At 49.9% G+C, this 21,036-nt stretch overlaps 1 pseudogene; it reads right to left on the bottom strand.

The window, feature by feature from the left end:
* Positions 1-12,807: 12,807 nt before the first annotated feature.
* LOC109751952 (uncharacterized) lies at positions 12,808-20,712 on the bottom strand (annotated as a pseudogene).
* Positions 20,713-21,036: the final 324 nt, after the last annotated feature.

Below are 21,036 nucleotides of genomic sequence, written 5' to 3'. Positions count from 1 at the left end.
GAATCGGGCAAGCAGCGGTAGTACCACTGGCCATAGGCGGCAGTACCGCACGAGCGGTAGTACCGCTCCAGTGGGAGCGGTAGTACCGCTCAAGACTGGGAAACAGCGGTTCCTACTGCCGTGGTCAGATCTGGCACTACCGGACTGCCAAATTCAAAAATACTCCTACCAAAACTTAATCCACACAGTCTAGACACCTTCTCCAAACTACTCAAGCCGGGATTTAGCCAAAAAACGAGAGATGCAACCACTATTGCCCCAAAAATGCTAGATCTGAGAACTAGACAAAAAGAGAGAAGGAACGAGGGCAATACCGGCATCCATGGCAAGAGGACGAGGTGGGGATCGACTCCACCAAAGGGAATGGAGAGGGATGGCCCGGAGACGGCGGCCCGCCGGAGCCCTCCCGCGGCGAGGCGACGCTGGAGAGAGGAAGAGGGACGAGGGGGCGGTGCGAATGGGTATGGGGGAGGAGAAACCTCCCCCTGCCCCGACATAACCCCCTGGTCCCGCCCCCCAACGGTAGTACCGCTCGGGTGGGCGGTAGTACCGCTTGTCAACATAAGCGGTAGTACCGCGCACCACCAGCGGTAGTACCGCCCAGCAAGACCCAAAGACTACACACCAAACGACTAGCTCAAAAAGAAGGGAAAAACAAAAAGGCAAGAAGAGGAGACTAAGAGAAGGCAGAGAGAAAGAAAGGCAAGAGACAACGAGGACCAACCACAAGACACAGCCTCTCCAAGGAGAGGGCGGTGGCCGGAGCCACCTATGTTTGAGTCAATTGGTATGGCACCGCGAAGAATTATCCTTGGGCCCATGACCAGAACTCGTCTTTGAAGCACAAGTACCATCAAAAATGGCTAATGTGAAAGATTTGATCAATTTATGCATAATAAGGGGAGGGAGAGTTCATTAAGAGAACAACACTCCCCCGATGTCCATGCCTACACCTAAACAAGATAACAAGTTGAGTATGGTGGGGAGTGCAAGTGTTCAAGCAACATTGCTCGAATCAATGATATTTAGCTCATGCCTTAACTCGCGAAATCTTGCTTCATCCAACGGCTTCGTGAAAATATCTGCAAGGTTATCATGAGTGTTGACATAGTTGAGCTCGATCTCCCCTCGCCTAATATGATCCCGGATGAAGTGATACTGAACCTCAATATGCTTCGTCTTGAAGTGTTGCACCGGGTTGAGAGAAATCTTGATGGCACTTTCATTGTCACACCAAAGAGGCACTTTGTCACAAATGACACCGTAATCCTTTAAAGTTTGCCTCATCCATAAGAGTTGTGCACAACAACTGTCGGCCGCCACATACTCCGCTTCGGTGGACGAGAGAGACACACAACTTTGCTTTTTAGAAGACCAACTTACCAAAGAGCAACCAAGGAATTGGCACCCTCCGGAAGTGGACTTCCTATCCACTTTGTCTCCCGCCCAATTGGAGTCTGAATACCCTACAAGCTTGAAGTTTGCTCCTCTTGGGTACCATAAGCCAAAGTTTGGGGTATGAGCCAAATATCGAAAGATTCGCTTGACCGCCACAAAGTGGCTTTCCTTAGGTGCGGCTTGAAAACGTGCACAAATTCCCACACTCAACATGATATCCGGTCTAGATGCACAAAGGTAAAGTAAGGAACCAATCATGGAGCGATATACCTTTTGATCCACCGCTTTACCATTGGGATCGATGTCAAGTTGGCACTTGGTGGGCATTGGAGTGGACGCCGGCTTGACATCACTTAGCTTGAATCTCTTGAGCATGTCTTGAGTGTATTTGGCTTGGTTGATGAAGGTTCCTTCTCTTCTTTGCTTTACTTCGAAACCGAGAAAGAACTTCAACTATCCCATGGAAGACATCTTGAACTTTGAGGTCATGAGTGCGGCAAATTCCTCATTGAAAGCTTTGTTAGGGGAACCAAAGATAATGTCATCAACATATAGTTGGCACACAAACAACTCCCCTTTGACCTTCTTAGTAAAAAGAGTGGGGTCGATTAGCCCAAATTCAAACCCACGATCTTGTAACAACTCGGTAAGGTGGTCATACCACGCACGTGGGGCTTGTTTAAGGTCATAGAGTGCCTTATCGAGTTGATACACATGATCGGGAAAGTAGGGATCCTCAAACCCGGGGGGTTGCTTGACATAAACCAACTCATTAATAGGACCATTAAGAAAAGCACTCTTCACATCCATTTGTTGCAACTTAAAGTTGTGATGAGAAGCATAAGCAATCAACAAACGAATAGATTCAAGGCGAGCAACGGGAGCAAAGGTTTCACCGTAGTCGATACCCTCGACTTGGGAGTAGCCTTGTGCCACCAATCGTGCCTTGTTGTGGATGGTGGTCCCATGAGCATCTTGCTTGTTCTTGAATATCCACTTGGTTCCAATGACATTGTGGTTCCCCGTTGGCCTTGGCACTAATCTCCACACCTTGTTGTACTCGAAGTTGTTGAGTTCTTCATGCATGGCATTGAGCCAATCCGGATCTTCGAGTGATTCATATACCTTTTGGGGTTCCACACAAGAGACAAACGCGTCATGTTCACAATAGTTTGCCAATTTTCTACGAGTGCTTACCCCCTTTTGAATGCTTCCAAGCACATTCTTCATGAGATGACCCTTGGTGGAGAGCTTCGAAGCAATCTTGGCGGCACGACGCTCCAATTCCTCCTCGGTGGTGAGTTGAGGAGCGGTCACTTGATCATCTTGAGCGCCGTCTTGAGCTTGTTCTTGATCTTGAACTTGCTCGGAGGAGAGAACTTGACCTTGGGCATCACTTGGTGTGTCACCACCGTCTTGGGCATGATCTTGCCCTTGGTCTTGTTCATGAGGTTGAGGGCCTTCACTTTGTTCTTCGGAAGCGTGTGGGCCTTGGATTGGTGATGGCCCCACTTGAGTGGAGCATTGTCCTTCTCCTCCGGCCACAAGGGGTTCCTCAATGGGTAGGATAAAACCAACACCCATTCTTCTTATGGCTTGAGGAGGAATTTCATCACCTACATCACAAGTGCCACTTTGCTCCACTTGGGAGCCCTTATTCTCATCAAACTCCACGTTACACGTGTCCTCAATAAGTCTCATGGATTTATTGAGGACACGGTAAGCATGAGAGTTTGTAGCATAACCAACAAATATGCCCTCATAAGCTCTAGCCTCAAATTTAGACAACCGAACACCTTTCTTGAGAATGAAACACTTACACCCGAACACCCGAAAGTACTTGAGGTTGGGCTTGTTACCGGTGAGTATCTCATATGGAGTCTTGTTCAAGCCCTTGCGGAGGTAGAGCCGATTGGATGCATGACACGCGGTGTTGATGGCTTCGGCCCAAAAGTTGTATGGAGACTTGAACTCCGCCATCATGGTCCTTGCAGCATCCATCAACGTCCGGTTCTTCCTCTCCGCAACACCGTTTTGTTGAGGGGTGTAAGGTGTGGAATATTGATGCTTGATCCCCTCATCACTAAGAAACTCATCCAAGGTGTAGTTCTTGAACTCGGTGCCGTTGTCACTTCTTATTGTCAAGATCTTTGCATTGTGTTGACGTTGGGCTTCATTTGCAAAGTCAATGACGGTTTGTTGGGTCTCGCTCTTCCTCTTGAAGAAATACACCCAAGTGTATCTTGAATAGTCATCCACAATCACCAAGCAATACTTTCTACCCCCAAGACTATCAAAGGATGAAGGCCCAAAGAGATCCAAATGAAGGAGCTCCAAAGGCCTCTTCGAGTAAATGAGAGTCATGGGAGGGCGAGCCTTCTCATGAAGCTTTCCTTCGATACAAGCACTACAAGCACGATCTTTAGCAAAACTAACGTTCGTTAGTCCACGGACATGGTCCCCCTTGAGAAGACTTTGCAAAGATCTCATATTGACATGGGCTAAACGGCGATGCCAAAGCCATCCCACGTCAACTTTAGCCATTAGGCATGTCGCGGTCTTAGTGGGTCGCTCCGAAAAGTTAATCACATAGAGACCGTTCTCGACATGCCCAACAAATTCTACTTTAAGAGTCTTGCTCCACAAGAGGGCCACGGTATCAATATCAAAGAAGGTGGCAAAACCCATGACTGCAAGTTGACGAACGGAAAGTACATTGTATGCAAGGGACTCAACAAGCATGACTTTCTCGAACGTGAGATCATGAGAAATGACAACTTTGCCGAGTCCCAATACCTTAGAAGACGAGGCATCACCCCACTTGACATTGGTGGGCATAGATGGAATCTTGTGCACGTCCACCACCAAGTCCTTGCTTCTGGTCATATGATTTGTAGCTCCACTATCGAGCAACCATGATCCCCCACCGGAAGCAAACACCTACAAGAGATCAATGCTTGGTTTTAGGTACCCATTTTGTAATGGGTCCTTTGATGTTAGTAACAAGGGTCTTAGGAACCCAAATAGACCATTCAATATACTCATGAGGAGAACCAACAAATTTGGCATAAACATGCCCATCACTAGCACGGCACAACACATAAGAAGGATTAAAGTCGCCAGCTTTGTTGGAAGGGGTGGCATTGCCCTTCTTGACACCGCCACCCTTCGCATTGTTCTTCCTCTCCTTGGAAGCACCCTCTCCCTCCTTCACAAAAGTTTGCTTGAGAGGAGGATGTCGTTTGGTCTTGTCATTCTTGTTCTTGTTCTTGGGCTTGGGTGCGAACCCAATCCCCTCCTTGGCCAAAACTTCCTTTTGATTGCTCAAAAGGTCGTTGAGGTTCTTCTCACCTTGTATGCATGACACAAGGCCTTTCTCAAGTTGCTCCTTCAACTTAGCATTCTCCTCAACAAGATGCACATGCTCACAACAAGGGTTAGTAGCATTTGCATTATCAATTAACACCATATGAGGAAAGGTGGCTTTCTCCTTAGTTAGCTTCACTTGGGTTGATCATGAGACTCCTTGAGGCTAGCCTGAACACCCTTCAAGACTTTGTGAGCCTTGTCGAGAATGTCAAACTCCTCTTTAAGTCTAGCAAGATCAACCCCAAGCTTTGCCTTCTCGGAGTATAGCACACGAGACACAACAAGAGCATGATCAAGATCTTTCTTTAACTTATCATGATCATCGTTGTATGACTCCTCAAGAGCCAAACGAAGACCACGCTCTTCGTCAAGAGCATTGGAAAGATCCAAAATCTCATCGGCATAGTCACGACTATGCCCCTCCATCTTAGAGATGGTATCTTCGTGAGCCTCGATCATGTCATTGGCTTCACCAAGTTGTTCCAAGAGAGCAACGAAGTGCTTCTTGGATTTACCCTTGAGTTTACCCATAAAGGTCTCAAACTCATTTTCCTCCACATTTGTCCCCTCATGTTCATCAATGCTATCCGTCGAAGAAGGATGATTAATGATGGTAGTTTTGATGTTGGGGGTTACCTTGTTGGTGGCTTTAGCCATGAGGCACTTGGCGGTGATGTTCTCATTGGGTGAGTCGAAGAGAGACATCCGTGGGGTCATCGCAATGGCAATGGAGGCCATGGCAACCGACTCACCATCTTCATCATCGTCATCACCCTCATTGTACTCTTCTTGTACCACCAATGCATTGGGAGGAGTCTTCTTGGTGAAGTTGCTCTTGTTGGGGAACGACTTGGCCTTGTCCTTTCGAATGAGCTTGCCACCATTGTCTTCCCTCTTCTCGTAAGGGCACTCCACAACAAAGTGGCTCACATTGCCACAATTGAAGCAAGTCCTCACTCGTTGCTTGCCCTTTGCGCCACTTGAATTGTTCTTGTTGAAGTTTGGCCTTGTGTTCTTCTTGCTCCAAAATTGCCTTGAAGCAAGAGCCATGTGTTCATGATAGGCATACTTCGTATCTTTTGAGGTTGCTCTCCTCTTCTTCCTCTTCATCCTCTTCCTCCATACTAACCTTGGCCTTTAGAGCAAGGTTGGGCTTCTTTACTCTTTGAGAGCGAAGAACCGCATTGTCGGCGGTCTTGTCCAAGATGCTCATAGCAACGAACTCATCCAACACTTCACTTGAGGACAAGGTGTGGAAGTCCGGCCTTTGACGAATGACGGAGGACATGGCTTTGTGGTAGGGCATCATTGCCTTGAGGAATTTGCACTTGATCCAATTGTCATCCGTGTCCTTACTTCCATGATCTCGGAGAGAGACCGCGAGTTTGGTTACTCTCCGAAAAAGCTCACGAGGTTCTTCATCTTCTTTCATTGCAAACTCATCGGCTTCATCTTGCACCACTTCATAGTTGGAGCGTTGAATGCTTGCGCTTCCCCGATAGAGGGAAACAACTTGGAGCCAAGCATCTTTGGCCACGGTGTAGGGCCGGAGATGAGGAAGATCTTCGGGAGGGATTGCTTCTTGGATGATGAAGAGAGCATTCTCATTGAATTGATGATCCACAACTTCTCTAGGAGTGAAGTTACTTCGGTCATGCGGATATAAACCTTCTTCAATGATTCTCCAAAGGTTAGTGTTCACATGATTTAAATGACACTTAAAACGATAGACCCAAGAATCAAAATCTACATTCTTCTCAATCTTAGGGGCCGGGCCGGCATGATTCAAATGAGTGGAAGGGAGCGGTCCACCATAGACAAGTGGAGGTTCCACATGGGCAAAGATGCCGGTGCCATTTTTACCACTAGAACAAGGAGCTTTCTCGCTAGTAGCTTCCCCTAGCATCCGTCACCTTGTTGGCGGGATCACCCACTTTCAACGGTGCGGTGGAAAGTTTAAGCCCTTCTAAGAATTTATTAAACATGCTTTCGACCTCGGTAGTCATGGAGGTTTTCAATGTGTCCAACGCCACATTGAATTCCTCACGAGAGACCGCGGTTCCCCCATCTCCCGTAGACGAGACCGGATTCACACCGGAGTGCTCCTCCACACCGTCTACGACGTCAACCATACTCTTCGGGTGATAAAGTCCTTAATAAAGAGACGAGGCTCTGATACCAATTGAAAGGATAGATATAGTTGACTAGAGGGGGTGAATAGGCAACTAACAATTTTTAGCTTTTCTTTACCAATTTAAACTTTGCATCAAAGTAGGTTGTCTAGATATGCAACTAAGTGAGCAACCTATATGATGCAATGACAACAAGCACACAAGCAAGCAAGGGATTTAACACAAGTAAGCTTGCGAAAGTAAAGGGACGAGATAACCAAGAGTGGAGCCGGTGAAGACAAGGATGTGTTACCGAAGTTCCTTCCTTTTGAAGGGAAGTACGTCTCCGTTGGAGCGGTGTGGAGGCACAATGCTCCCCAAGAAGCCACTAGGGCCACCGTATTCTCCTCACGCCCTCACACAATGCGAGATGCCGTGATTCCACTATTGGTGCCCTTGAAGGCGGCGACCGAACCTTTACAAACAAGGTTGGGGCAATCTCCACAACTTAATTGGAGGCTCCCAACGACACCACAAAGCTTCACCACAATGGAATATGGCTCTGCGGTGACCTCAACTGTCTAGGGTGCTCAAACACCCAAGAGTAACAACATCCGCCAGGGATAAGTGGGGGGAATCAAATTTCTCTTGGTGGAAGTGTAGATCGGGGCCTTCTCAACCAATCCCAAGCAAATCAACAAGTTTGATTGGCTAGGGAGAGAGATCGGGCGAAAATGGAGCTTGGAGCAACAATGGAGCTTTTGGGGGAAGAGGTAGGTCAACTTTGGGGAAGAAGACCTCCTTATATAGTGGGGGGAACAATCCAACCGTTACCCCCCAAAACAGCCCCGCAGAGGGCGGTACTACCGCTCCCCCGGGCGGTACTACCGTGGAGTTTGGAGGGCAGGAGAGAGACAGACCCGAGCGGTACTGCCGCGGTGGTAGGGCGGTACTACCGCTCATGAGCGGCACTGCCGCTCTACTGCCGCTGCAAAGTACCGCACAATCCAATATGAAAAATTACCCCTCGAGTCGACGCGGTAGGGGCCTGGTACCGCAGCGGTACTACTGCTGAGGACCCACCGGCGGTACTATCGCTGCGGAGCGGTACTGCCGCCTGTGACCCCTAAGCGGTACTACCGCTGGGTACCGCGGTACTACCGCTGGGACCAGACACGGCCCAAAGAGAGGGGAAAGAGATCTCCAATGAAGCGAAAAGGCTCAGAGGGTGTAAAGAGGATGTGTACGTGTTGATTCCACCCTAGCCTTACCAAAGCGGACCCCCTCTTGATAGTACGGTGACTCCTACGAAACTAGTCCACCAAAAGGAGCGAAAGAGCTACACCGTCTTGAATGACACTCCGAAGGGAAAAAAATCGTCTCGTGCCAAAGGATGAATCTCTGAAATGCTCAAAGCACACGATTAGTCGGCAAACATGTTGTCATCAATCACCAAAAACTACATCTAGAGAGATATGCCTTAACAGCATCCCGGGGTCAGTTGGGCGACTTTCAGAGCAGCAATAGAGGAGGAATTTGGGCCAGAAGAATTTGAAACACAAATGCATGAATTGGTTCAGTTACGACAGACAGGGAGTGCGCAGGATTATCGGCAACAATTCGAAACCCGCATGTATCATCTCTTGTCCCTGGACCCAACCTTGAGCACACAATTCTTCATATCACAGTTCCTTCTTGGACTTAAAGACGAGCTACGGCTTGGGGTGCGCTTGCAGAGTCCCTCCAGCATCACATGAGCAGCCGTGTTTGCGTGCATCCAGGAAGAGGAATTGGAGAAACAGTGTCTGCCGCGCCATCGCATTGTTCCAGTGGGCCTTCCTCCTCCTCCACGAGCAGCTCCAGTTCCCACACAAGCACGAGCAGCGGCGCCTCCGCGTCAGGGTGGGGACGAGTACGCCCGGGAACGTCAACTATGCGAATTCAGGCGTGCCAATGGCATTTGTTCCGTTGTGGTGACAAATACTCCCGCGAGCATCAGTGCAAACGCACAGGACAGATTTTGATGATTGAAGTGGGCGATTTCGGCGAGATTTTGTCTGATGACACGGTGCATGCATTGCAGCTGTTGGACGCACCAGTGGCGCAAGAGCCTGAATGTTGCTCTCTGTCTCAACATGCTATATCAGGCGAGGAAGGCCCTGCTACAATCCGTTTGCGTGCACAAGTGGGTGATCAGGTTATGCTGCTGGTGGTGGATTCGGGGAGCTCACACAGTTTCATCAGTGAAACGTTCACCGCCCGGATTGTTGCTCGAACAGAGGAGTTACCCGCGGTTATAGTTCGAGTGGCCAATGGTCAGAGATTGCACTGTAACAAAATTGTTCACCAGTTGGCATGGCAGGTCCCAGGGCACACTTTCCATACTGATCTCCGGGTTCTGCCGCTGAGCGCGTATGATGGAGTGCTTGGCATCGACTGGCTCTCAGCGCACAGCCCCATGCTCTGTCACTGGCAACTGAAGACGATCCAATTCAACGTCAACGGCAAAACTGTCCACCTGCAAGGAGTAAAATCTTCAGACCTGCGTCGCATCTCGGAATTGGATGCCTATGAGTTGCATCGCATGGAAGTGGCGAATGACATTTGGACAGCAGCCTTGGTTACCGTCGAGCGGACTGACAAAACACAACCTGAACCTGTTCCCCCAAATATTCAGAAGGTGTTATCTGAATTTGAAGACGTGTTTGCTGAACCCACTACTTTGCCACCCCGTCGTCAGTATGACCATGGCATTCATTTGGAGCCCGACACCACACCTATCAACACCAAGCCATACCGTTACTCACCGGCACAAAAAGATGAAATCGAGCGGCAAGTACAAGACATGCTCGACTCCAGTGTCATCGTGCACAACATGAGCCCTTACGCTGCCCCGGTCCTGCTGGTCAAGAAGAAGGACGGCAGTTGGCGTTTCTGTGTCGATTTCCGACGACTCAACTCTGCAACAGTGAAGAACAAGTTTCCCCTCCCTGTGGTTGACGAGCTCCTGGACGAATTGGCAGGGGCCAAGTATTTCTCCAAGATTGATTTACGTGTTGGGTACCATCAGATTCGCATGCGGGAGGAGGACGAGGAAAAGACTGCCTTCAAGACACACCATGGCCACTACCACTTCCGGGTGATGCCATTTAGCCTATGCAATGGGCCGGCAACTTTCCAGTGCTTGATGAACACGGTGTTCGGCCGCTATGTGCGTAAGTTCATCATCATATTTTTGGATGACATCTTGGTATTCAGCACTGACCTGCAGGAACACGAGGAACACCTTCGCCTCATGCTGCAACTTCTCCGCGAGCATCAACTATTCACCAAGGCCGGCAAGTGTTCGTTCGCACAAACAAGCATTGAATACCTTGGACATGTGATCTCACAAGAGGGAGTTGCTACGGACAACAGCAAGACCAGCGCCATGTAGTCCTGGCCCGTGCCCACTACGCCCACCGAGCTGCGCGGCTTCTTGGGGCTGACGGGCTACTACCGCAAATTCGTCCCCCATTACGGCATCATCGCCAAGCCCCTGACGCAACTATTGAAGAAGAAAGGGTTTCTCTGGGACGACAAGGCGTAGCAAGCTTTTGACATGCTCAAGCGCACCATGGTGAGCACGCCCGTGTTGGCACTGCCCAAATTCACGCGCCCGTTCGCCATCGAAACTGATGCGTGCGACACCGGCGTGGGCGCGGTGCTTCTGCAAGATGGCCATCTAGTGGCCTACCTCAGCAAGGCTCTTGGAGTACGCAATCAGAAGCTCTCCACATATGAGAAGGAATTTCTCGCCGTCATGATGGCCATCGACAAGTGGCGGCCGTACCTGCAGCAAGCTCCATTTGAGATCGTCACTGACCACAAGAGTCTCTGTGCACTTGATGATCAACAACTGGTAACTGATCTCCAGTGCAAGGCCATGTCCAAGATGGTGGGGCTGCAGTTCTCCTTCCGCTACAAGAAGGGCGTCGACAACAGTGCTGCCGATGCACTGTCCCGCGTCGGTCACCTCCTGGAGCTCGACGCACTATCCATTTGCCAACCACAATGGCTTCAAGAAGTCGCCAATTCCTATGAGACCGACCCCGACTCTCAAGAACTACTCACCAAGCTGGCTGTCATCAACACTAACGATCAAGGGCGCACTCTGCAGCAAGGCGTAATCCGGCAACGCGGTCGACTCTGGATCGGCGCCAACTCAGCACTTCAGACCAAACTCATCACTGCTCACCACCACAGCGCCGTGGGAGGTCACTCAGGCGCCACAGCAACATATCATAGGGTGCGCAAACTCTTTGCCTGGCCGGGTCTGAAGCGTGTCGTTGAGGATTTTGTTCGCCAGTGCACTGTCTGCCAGCATGCCAAGCATGAGAACACGCACCAGGCGGGCAAGCTCCAACCCCTACCAATACCTACAGCGCCATGGCAAGATCTCACCATGGACTTCGTCGAGGGATTACCCAAATCTGAAGGGTACGATTCCATCATGGTCATCATCGATCGCGTGACCAAGTTCGCGCACTTTGTGCCGCTCCGGCACCCCTTCACCGCGGTCCACGTCGCCCGCGCGTTCTGGGACAACGTCATCAAGATGCACGGCGTACCTCTCTCCATCGTCTCTGATCGGGACAAGATCTTCACTAGCGCCATGTGGCGCGAACTGCTCGCCACGGCAGGCACCAAGCTGTTGTACTCCACCGCCTATCACCCGCAGACTGACGGGCAGACGGAGCGCGTCAACCAGTGCCTGGAGATGTATCTCCGGTGCGCCGTCCACGACACCCCACATCGATGGCGCAAGTGACTGCCAGCGGCAAAGTTCTGGTACAACTCCTCGCATCACTCGTCTCTGAAGTGCTCTCCGTTCAAGGCGCTGTACAGCACTGAGCCCAACCTGGGAGGCCTTCCTCAACTCAGCTCCCACGCTGCCTGCCGACACGTCCTCCGGTGACCTGGACTGGGCTGCGCACACCAACCTGTTGCGTGTGCAACTCTCCCGCGCCCAGGCGTGTTTCAAGAAGCAGGCGGATCAACACCGTGCCGAGCACGCTTTCGATGTGGGAGAGCAGGTACTGCTCAAGCTCCAGCCGTACGCTCAATCTTCCATCGTCAACCGCCCCTGCCGCAAGCTCTCATACAAGTTCTATGGCCTATTCTTGGTGATCGAGCGCATTGGCTCCCTGGCATACCCACTGCAGCTGCCTCCGGACAGCCGCGTCCATCCGGTATTCCACGTCTCCCAATTGAAGCCTTTCACCCCTGATTATACTCCTGTCTTCGCGGAACTGCCCAGGGTACCGGACCTCGCCGCCGGCGAGTCTGAACCAATCACCATCCTGGATCGCCGCATGATGAAAAAGGGAGACGCTCCAGTCGTCCAATTGTTTGTTCAGTGGGCCAACATGCCACCGGTGGCCACCACCTGGGAGGACTACGACATCCTACGGCAACGTTATCCGTCGGCCTGCATCTGGGAGGAAGCTGCTTCTCAAGGAGGGGACAATGTCACGCCTGCAGATGATACATCTGCAGCGGACTGAAAGTGCAGTTCAGTTAACTGAACTGCAACAGGGCTAGCTAGACGTATTGGGCCAGAGGCCATGTAAGCAAGTGTGTGTTGGGCCTGAGGCCGTGTGTGGGTGTGAGATAGCCCAAGTGGGCGGCTACATAGTGTACCGTGGACGAGACGCTGAGCATGAAATGGAAAAGATCTCGATTCTCCTTTCCCCTTCTCCAAGCTCTCCTCTCACCTACTCTGCATCTCGATCCCCTTTCTCATCTCGATCTCCCCTCTTCTCTGGGTTGTGACATCTAATTGCCTTAAGCACTGCCTCTTAGCCAAGGTGGCTAAACGAGTAGCCTCAAGATGAAAACCTTCACGAATTGATGTGTCAATTGGTGTTTGCAGGGCCTGCTCCGCATCCTAAGCCCACACAGCTATCTGCTCCTGAGTGAGATATGTGGCACCACCTCGGGTACCATTTCCTACACGCTCTTCACCGCCTTCATGGCCAGTTGCATTACCATCATTGGTGTTCCGATTTCCCTGCTCTTCGTCATCCATGTCAGCTGACGAGTCAACCGTTCAGTGAGACGGATTGGAATCAAAACCTCTGCAACAGACCAAGGCTCCCACAACCCTCCTCATCATCAGAGGTTGTCACAAACAAATCATGAACAAACTCAAGAGGGGTGAATCATAGCTACCTCATGCGAAGAGGCCTTGCGTGAAGCAACATGGTGAGTCCAACGACAAAGACATACCTTGCCCGAGCGCTTCTGATGATGACGAACCGCGGGTCCTCCGGCTGCCTGGTACGGGCCAGACGGCTGGCGATACAACACGCCAGAGTCGTCGACACGGTAGTGCGTGACACCGCACGCGGGCAGCGAATCAACATCCAACAAGGCCTCGGCAATCCGCGTTGAATCATCGATGACAAAACCAATCGTTCCGAAGAAGATCAGCTCTCCCGTGATTAGCTCCATGCCGGAAGTCGATGAAGGCGAATGAACCACCTGCACCATCGATCACGAGATGTGCAGCCCCAAGGTGGGCACCAACTGTTGTGGTGAGAATATTAAAGTAAGAGAGTGGGGAGGAGCAAGGCCTTATCAAATATCAAGCGAAACGCGGGGGTGACATGAGGAACTATACAAGTTCAGTCCCCTCAAGATGGAGGTAAAAACCCTAGCCATGTTCCCCGGGGAGAGTGTTCTTGCGTACGAGTGTATGAGTACAAATGTTGCGAACCCATACTAAAAAAAGTTGGGGAAAGAAGCTGATATGGAAACAGAGCTCTTCTTCTCCAATCCATCAAATCAGGCACAAAAAACAGAGAGCCAAGGGGAGGGGAGGGGAGAGGAGGGATGGCAGATCTGGGACAAGATCCAAAGCAAAAGAGATCAACTACCCCCCCCCCCCCCCCCCCCCCCCCCAGGGAACAAAAAAATAAGATGTGGAAATAGAACTTATGAAACTGATGCTTTGTTCATCCAAACACATACATGGAGAAAAAGGCTGGGGAGAAAAGATAGGGGCACTGAGCATATTTCTCTGGACAAACACTGCATTGTTGAAGACTGGTTCTTCTTCTAGCTAGAAAGATGATAAAAAGCTAAGGTGATGTGACCACAGTCCACAGATAGATGTTTTGTTATACAGGAAAGGGAAGAGGATGCTCTGTTTCCTTGTGAAGAGTTTTGCAAAAGCACTGCAAAAGAAATGATGTTCCAGTGTCTTATTATAGGCGTAGTGTAAAAAGGACAAAGTATCCGTTGATTATTGTCCGGAATGATCATTCGCGATTTAGTAAAATATTACGTCCACCATGCCCATAGCACTCAGTCGCATAAGAGTCAGAAACAGTTGGATAATAAGCACCTGAAAAATGGCAGATAATACTCAATAACTATGTCTCCAAGCACATATCACAATTTGCTCCTACTCTATCTATGTATCTATATAGTTTTTACAGGCAAAACTGCCCCCCTCCAGCGATTCGATCATATCGGACTGGGAAATGGAGACTCTTCTAGAGCACAGTATCATCATCATCATACAATGGCCGGAAACTATACGTCGGTACCAGCAGACATTGAGATGTTAGTAAGTGCCGCCGCTACGTCTGCCATGTCAGGCCTTAGGCTGGCTGCTGGATTTAGACACATCCGCGCAACCGAAAGAACCTGAAGCAGTGATTTCTTGTTGTACTTGTTGCCAAGCGCTGGGTCGGCGTACTTTGTAAAATCATTTCTCCTGGTCAAAGGCGTGGCCTGAAATATAGAGCAACAGAAGTCACATTAATTAATTTTCATCGCAGTAATATCTTCCTAGTGATAAAGAGATTTGTAACATTGGGCAGAAGCAAGGAATTGTTCTTCAAAACAAAAAGAAAATGCAGGAAGTGATGCTTACCCATTCAGCAAGGGTAGGCTCAGCTCTGGTAAGACTCCATCCTAAAGCGTTTCTTCCTGTGATAACCTCCACTATGACAACACCAAAGCTGAAAACATCTGACTTGATAGTCAACTCACCACTCTCAAGATACTCCGGCGCACAATACCCAGATGTACCCATCACTCTGGTTGGAACATGAGTATTGTCACCAGGCGGACCTAGCTTTGCCAAGCCAAAGTTAGACAACTTGGGATGACATCCCTCGCCAAGCAAAATGTTCCCACTTTTCACATCACCGTGTATCTCTGCAGGGTTGCAGTTAACATGCAAGTGCTTCAGGCCTTCAGCCGCCCCAGCAAGTATGTTAATCCTTGTATTCCAATCAAGCGCCTTCTTATGAGGGGAAAGATCTAGATGAAAAACAAAACCAAATTTTGGTTAAAACAAGCCTTTGCTTTTCAGCAACAAAGCAAGGAAGCAGAGAACAGAATTATTAGTATATTGTGTAGTTTAGTACCATACCGAAAATATGTTTTTCCAATGAGCCCAAAGGCATATATTCATAAATCAATATTCTTTGATTATCATCGGTGCAAAAGCCACCAAGCTTCAGAAGGTTCGGGTGATAAATCCTGCTCAACGCCATAGCTCCTGTGCAGAATTCTTTGTTCCCATGCAATCCATTGGGGTTGAGAACCTTGATAGCTACCTATGACAGCAACATACAAGCGAATCATATACTACACCATCTCCTCAGAAAAAACAACCTCAGTAACCCATAGCATGAATCGTCGACCACATTAAAAAATACGAAACGAAATGCTATGGCTGTTCTTGACATACAAAAACTACAAGTGTGTGTGGAATCTTGAAGTAAAATACCAGTCATTTCTTTTCCAGTAAAAAAAGTCTTACATTGTGTTAAGATTAGTTGTATCTGGATACTAGAGATGTAGGGGCAGTTGGCCACCTGCACAATATGCTTGCTATCTCTGTAGCAATACAAAATTAAACCGAACAACTTTTAATTAAACTGACTTACATTGCACGTTTTGTGTGCACATCAGAGGGCTTGCAGTAACTTTATAGAATGGAAGATGGTAAAAATATTTGTATATTAACAAATATGATCATATGTAAACTTGATATGTTTTTTTTGTTCCAATATGCTGCTGCACTTCCAAGATAGTACTGAGAGGAAAAGGAAAGGTAGCAACAGCACGCAATGAAACGTGCAAACCTATTCAATAATCTCACAGAAACCAAACATATGCTTGTTATGATACACCCGAAGTTCAATCAGCCCTAAAATGTCTTATATCACTTGTTGAACTCAGTTTAACTTGTGATCATACTGTCATTCATGTGAACTGTCTATTGTAGAAGGAAAATATCTTCCAGCTTAATACATCATCAAACATGGCTCAATAATTGAACTGTCTATTGAAGTATAGAGCACATGAACTTACATTATTGCCATCTAGCAGCACACCTTTATACACCGAGGAAGTGATCTCTCCGGAAGCCTAATGTCGCCGCATTTATCTCCTGAAAGGTGAATGACAGGTGATGGGTATCCAGAGCAGGGCTTGAGATATCTGCAGAAATAAAAACAAGTGTAGTTGTCAGTTATCAGATCGAAGAGCCTAAACGCATCCATTGTCCAAACAACTCCAAGTATGCAACAACAATAAGTATCTGATCACTATGTAACAAATAATTCCAAGTATGCAACAACAATAAGTATCTGATCACTCTATAACAAACAATTAGGAAGAGGGAAGACTCTAGTCTATCTATAGAAACAGAGTAGATGTATCACCATGTAGTAGTTTACCTTGAAAACTTTCTGTTCCCAGCATCTTCTTCTCGAAGAGGACCAAATTGGTGCAGTCTAAAGTTCGCTTTGTCCCACCCAGAATCTCCGCAGCTCCGTAGATTATATGCTTCAAGATATTCCCCCGTTCCATGAGGGGGGACTTGCCGATCTCCAGAACGAGCAATCGCCTGGCTTCGTTCGGGGAGGTGGATGCCGCAGGCGCCGAGGAGGTGGAGGCGGCTTGCCTGAGAGGCGCAGAGGAGATGCAGGCGCCCTGCCCCACAGGAGGCGCAGGGGAGGGGTCTTGCTGAGGACTGGAGCTCCTCACCGGAAGAGCAGGCGCGGAGCGGAGAGGAGGCGCAGGGGAGGGGCCTTGCTGAGGACTGGAGCTCCTCACCGGAAGAGCAGGCGCGGAGCGGAGAGGAGGCGCAGGGGAGGGGCCTTGCTGAGGACTGGAGCTCCTCACCGGAAGAGCAGGCGCGGAGCGGAGAGGAGGCGCAGGGGAGGGGTCTTGTTGAGGCAGACTGGAGCTCCTCACCGGAAGAGCAGGCGCGGAGCGGAGAGCAGGCGCAGGGGAGGGGTCTTGTTGAGGCAGACTGGAGCTCCTCACCGGAAGAGCAGGCGCCGGGCGGAGAGCAGGCGCAGGCGCCGAGGCGGCCCGAACAGGAGCCGGGGAGAAGGAGGCGGCCCCGGCCACCATCTTCCTCCTCTTGCTTGAACTGGCGACGCCTTGCTCCCCGATCTTCCTCTTGTTGATTGAATTGGCGACGCCGGGCGCGTCCCTCCCTCCGTGCGGACTCACATAGATCTTGCACAAGGTCAATCCGTCGCCGCCTTGGCGCGCCTCTTCCTCGCCGACGAGGATGAGCTCTTGCATCATGAACCCCGTACCGATCTTCTCCCCGTGCGAGTGCGACCCCAGCTCGGTGTAGAAGAAGGTGCGCCGAGTACCTTGAATCGCCTCGGAGACGAGCGGCACCGGGGCTCGATCCGACCTCCAGAACCCCCCGGGGACGCTCCTCCTCTCTCTGTAGTCGCCCGCCGTCTTCGCGCGGACCACGCTCAGGAAGTAGAGGGCCGACGTGCCGTCGGAGGCGGTGGCAGGCGCGTGCGACTCCAGGAGTTGTCGCGGGTTGGAGCCGTATATGTCCACATCGAGGAGGATGTACGGCGGGAGCATCCACGCGGGGACGCCCCTCGCCCGGAGGCGGAGCACCCCGAGCAGCTCCAGGTGGCCGGCGTCGGTTGCCGGCGGCGGCACGGCCCCTGGAGGCGGCAGGAGGGGGCCTGCCTCCCTCGGTTGATTTCCATGACTGATTGCTGTTGGTTCGGGTTGGGGTTTCGCTTTGGTTGCGGTTGGTTTTGGCGGCCGAGCGGATATTTGAAGGGGGGGCGAGGAGAAAGAGGGAGGCGGTTGCGGTTGCCGCTGCGGGGAATTCGATCTCTATCGGTCTCTGTCTCAACTTAACTGAAGAAGAAAGTTCAGATGAGGGACAGAGGAATTGGGTGTCCCAACTTAACTGAACTGAAGTAAACACCACCCCCCCCCCCCCCCCCCCCCCCTGGTTCAGAGTTCAGAAGTTAAGCACAAGTCTGGTTCAGAGCTCAAAGGAGTTGGATGAATATATCTGTACAGAGAAGAGAAGATGCTATGGCCTCAACGCGCTCGAGTCACTACTATCAGAGAGGGGGAACAAATCACCATATGTATTTTCAACGAAAAGCCGCATGTCGACAGAGGAAAAATAAGATCAGGGAAACTAAAAGATGCAGAGCGGAACTTGGTTCAGGAAAAGAAGCAGATTGAGGAAATGGCAACAGATTTTTTTTTTATTATTCAAGAAATTATGCGAAACTGATGATACTGTTGAACCTGATGTTGCGGCTGCCGTTGCGGGACAGGGGAAGCAAACAACTCTGTCTCAAGCTGACTGAAGAAGAGATCTCAGATGAGGGACAGAGGAATTTGGTGTCTCAACTTAACTGAAGAAGAGATTTCAGATAAGGGACAGAGGAATTGGGTGTCTCAACTAAACTGAACTGAAGAATCAGGGTAAATGTTAACAACCCAGCTATGATTCAAAGGTTGCAAGCCATTGATGGAGGAATTGGAAGCTAACTAATGGAATTCATGGAGGGGATAGGGGAGGAAGACGAGCAGTACAGGAACGGGAAAGCGGAGAAGATGACACCACGCCAAGCTGAGGCCGAAGCCCTTCCGTTCGTCCCCGTCTTCAGATGCCTTTCTGTTCTATTTGTACTCATCTCATGTAGTAGTTTGCTGGCAGGCCCGGGCCCAAGAGGCGCCCCTCTGTACGCCCAGCTACAGAGAGTGAGGCCGCTGACATTCCCTCTTACTTAAATTTCGGCTTGCCCTCAAGCCGACTCAATGTGGAAACCAAAGGGATCCCATGGTACTTGGTGCTTCATGACTTCGCCAAGGTGGTGGTGGCCGGTGGGTGCCGTAGTTGAGGCAGAACTTGGCGAGGTTGAGGTAGCAAACGACGCCGACTTGCTCAAGAAAGTAGTCGTCGCTGATGTTCACTTGGTCACAGAAAGCATCAAGGTAATAGTGTTAGTTGACAGAGACGTTGTCAGAGCATGGTTGAGGCAGTGGCCGTGGTAGTAGGTTGGAGCTACAACATTCCTCCTTCCTATTACTTCAGCTTGAGTGAAAAGTCCGAAGAAATAGAGAAGGGCCCAGATGCCTGGATCCCCTGACAACTTGCCTTGACAAAACTCCACACTGCAGGAGCTCCATATGGCAACATAAGCAAGGAACTGAAATGCCCGTGGAACAACGAGGAACACCCAGAAGCACATGACGGTCCATACGCCATCGGTAACAACAACATATGCAACAGGAATCCATACACTGTCACCTGGATCCAAAGTCAGCATATCTCAGCAGGAGAGCACTCGGCCATGGATTGCAGATATGTATTGTCAGGAACAGAGCACGCATAGCAGTAGTCAGCTTGGATACTGATAATGATATTGAAACCAGATATCTTCCATGAGCTCACTTCTGTGGAACAAAATTCAGTGGTCTGTAGCATAACCAAACATGCAGTGATAGGTCTATCGTCAGTTATCCTCCAAATCATCAGCCACATGTAATGTTGACCTGGAACAACGATGGAGACCAGGCTTTCAACTCAACTGAAGTCCATGAACAACTGAGAGGTCGAACACAAATAGCTGCAGTTATATCAATGCTAGCTAGGTATTTGGCACCAGCATTTGTTTGCTGTCCAGGATCCCACGGCAATGCCAAGAAAGCAGCAAACAAAGACCTGTGACCAATAATATCAAGTAAACAATAGGTGTGGATCACATCGTACTCAGAGATGAGGCTACACACTGAAGCAACGGTGGTACAGTAGCGTTGGTAATCAGGCATGTTGGCAATGCGCTCCAGAGAAAGATGTATGTGCATGTCATGAAGAATAAAATGTGTTGGTGTTGCTTTGAACAATCCTTGCCTCTTGGCAACATCCGGGCATGCTAAGTCAAACAGCCATGCAATTTCCACTTGGTGTTTTTCAGCATATTGGATCATCCTGAAGAAAAAACATGAAGAATAAGCTCATAAATTCCCAGCAATTGCGAAATGAATTCTGGGAAGCACAAGAAGATATACTTGAAATTGGGGTACTGGCTTAATAAAATTGGAGTAGTGGCTTGTTGAAATCCAGCCCGACTAATCCTAAGTGTTCAGCTCCGGTGGACTGCTTTTGCCCCCGTTGACATTCAGAAAAATCTTCAGAGGGGGAAGAGCAGCAAACCGGGTGACCATCTGGTGGCTGGAGGCGCAGCTCCCTCGGCTAGCTTCAAGCTGCAGGGCGTGTGGGGGTGGCTCGGTGGCGCGCCACCACACCGGCCTTCAAGATGAGGGGGGAGCGACGGCGCGGTGGTCGTCGCGGGGCGAGTCGGCGTGGACGGCGCGGTGGCCAGGGAGAACGCGGAGAGGCAAGGCGGGGGCGGGGGCTGGAGCTTGGCGGGCAGAGAGACGGCGGCCAGCCAGCAAGGTGGAGGTCAGCCGCGTCGCCGTGTGGGTGGGGAAAGGGGACAAAGGTGAGGGAGCCGGATCCTCTAACATGCTACAGTGTTCTTCTTGTGTAAAAAAGTGAAGGGAAGTCAGGGAGCTTATGAATTGAAATTGAGTTATTTTGAAAAAGGTGAAATGAGTTTTTTTTAAATGAATTAAAATCAGTCTTCTAAAATTGAAATTGGTATCTCATGAATTGACATTGGTCTTTTCAAAGTTTAAATGAGCATTGTTCATAGGCTAAGAGTGGAGGAAAGTCAGCTTACCCGACTTTCCTCCGAATGTTAGAGAATCGAGGGGACTCATCGGCGCTCGCTGATCTCGACAGGGGAGCGCTAGATCGAAGGGCAAGGGATGGATCGGCCCTCCTCCCGCATTGGCA

The sequence above is a fragment of the Aegilops tauschii genome, chromosome 7 (assembly GCF_002575655.3).
Source record: "Aegilops tauschii subsp. strangulata cultivar AL8/78 chromosome 7, Aet v6.0, whole genome shotgun sequence".
NCBI classification, from domain to species: Eukaryota; Viridiplantae; Streptophyta; class Magnoliopsida; order Poales; family Poaceae; genus Aegilops; species Aegilops tauschii.
This window is presented reverse-complemented; position numbering and strand designations above follow the sequence as displayed.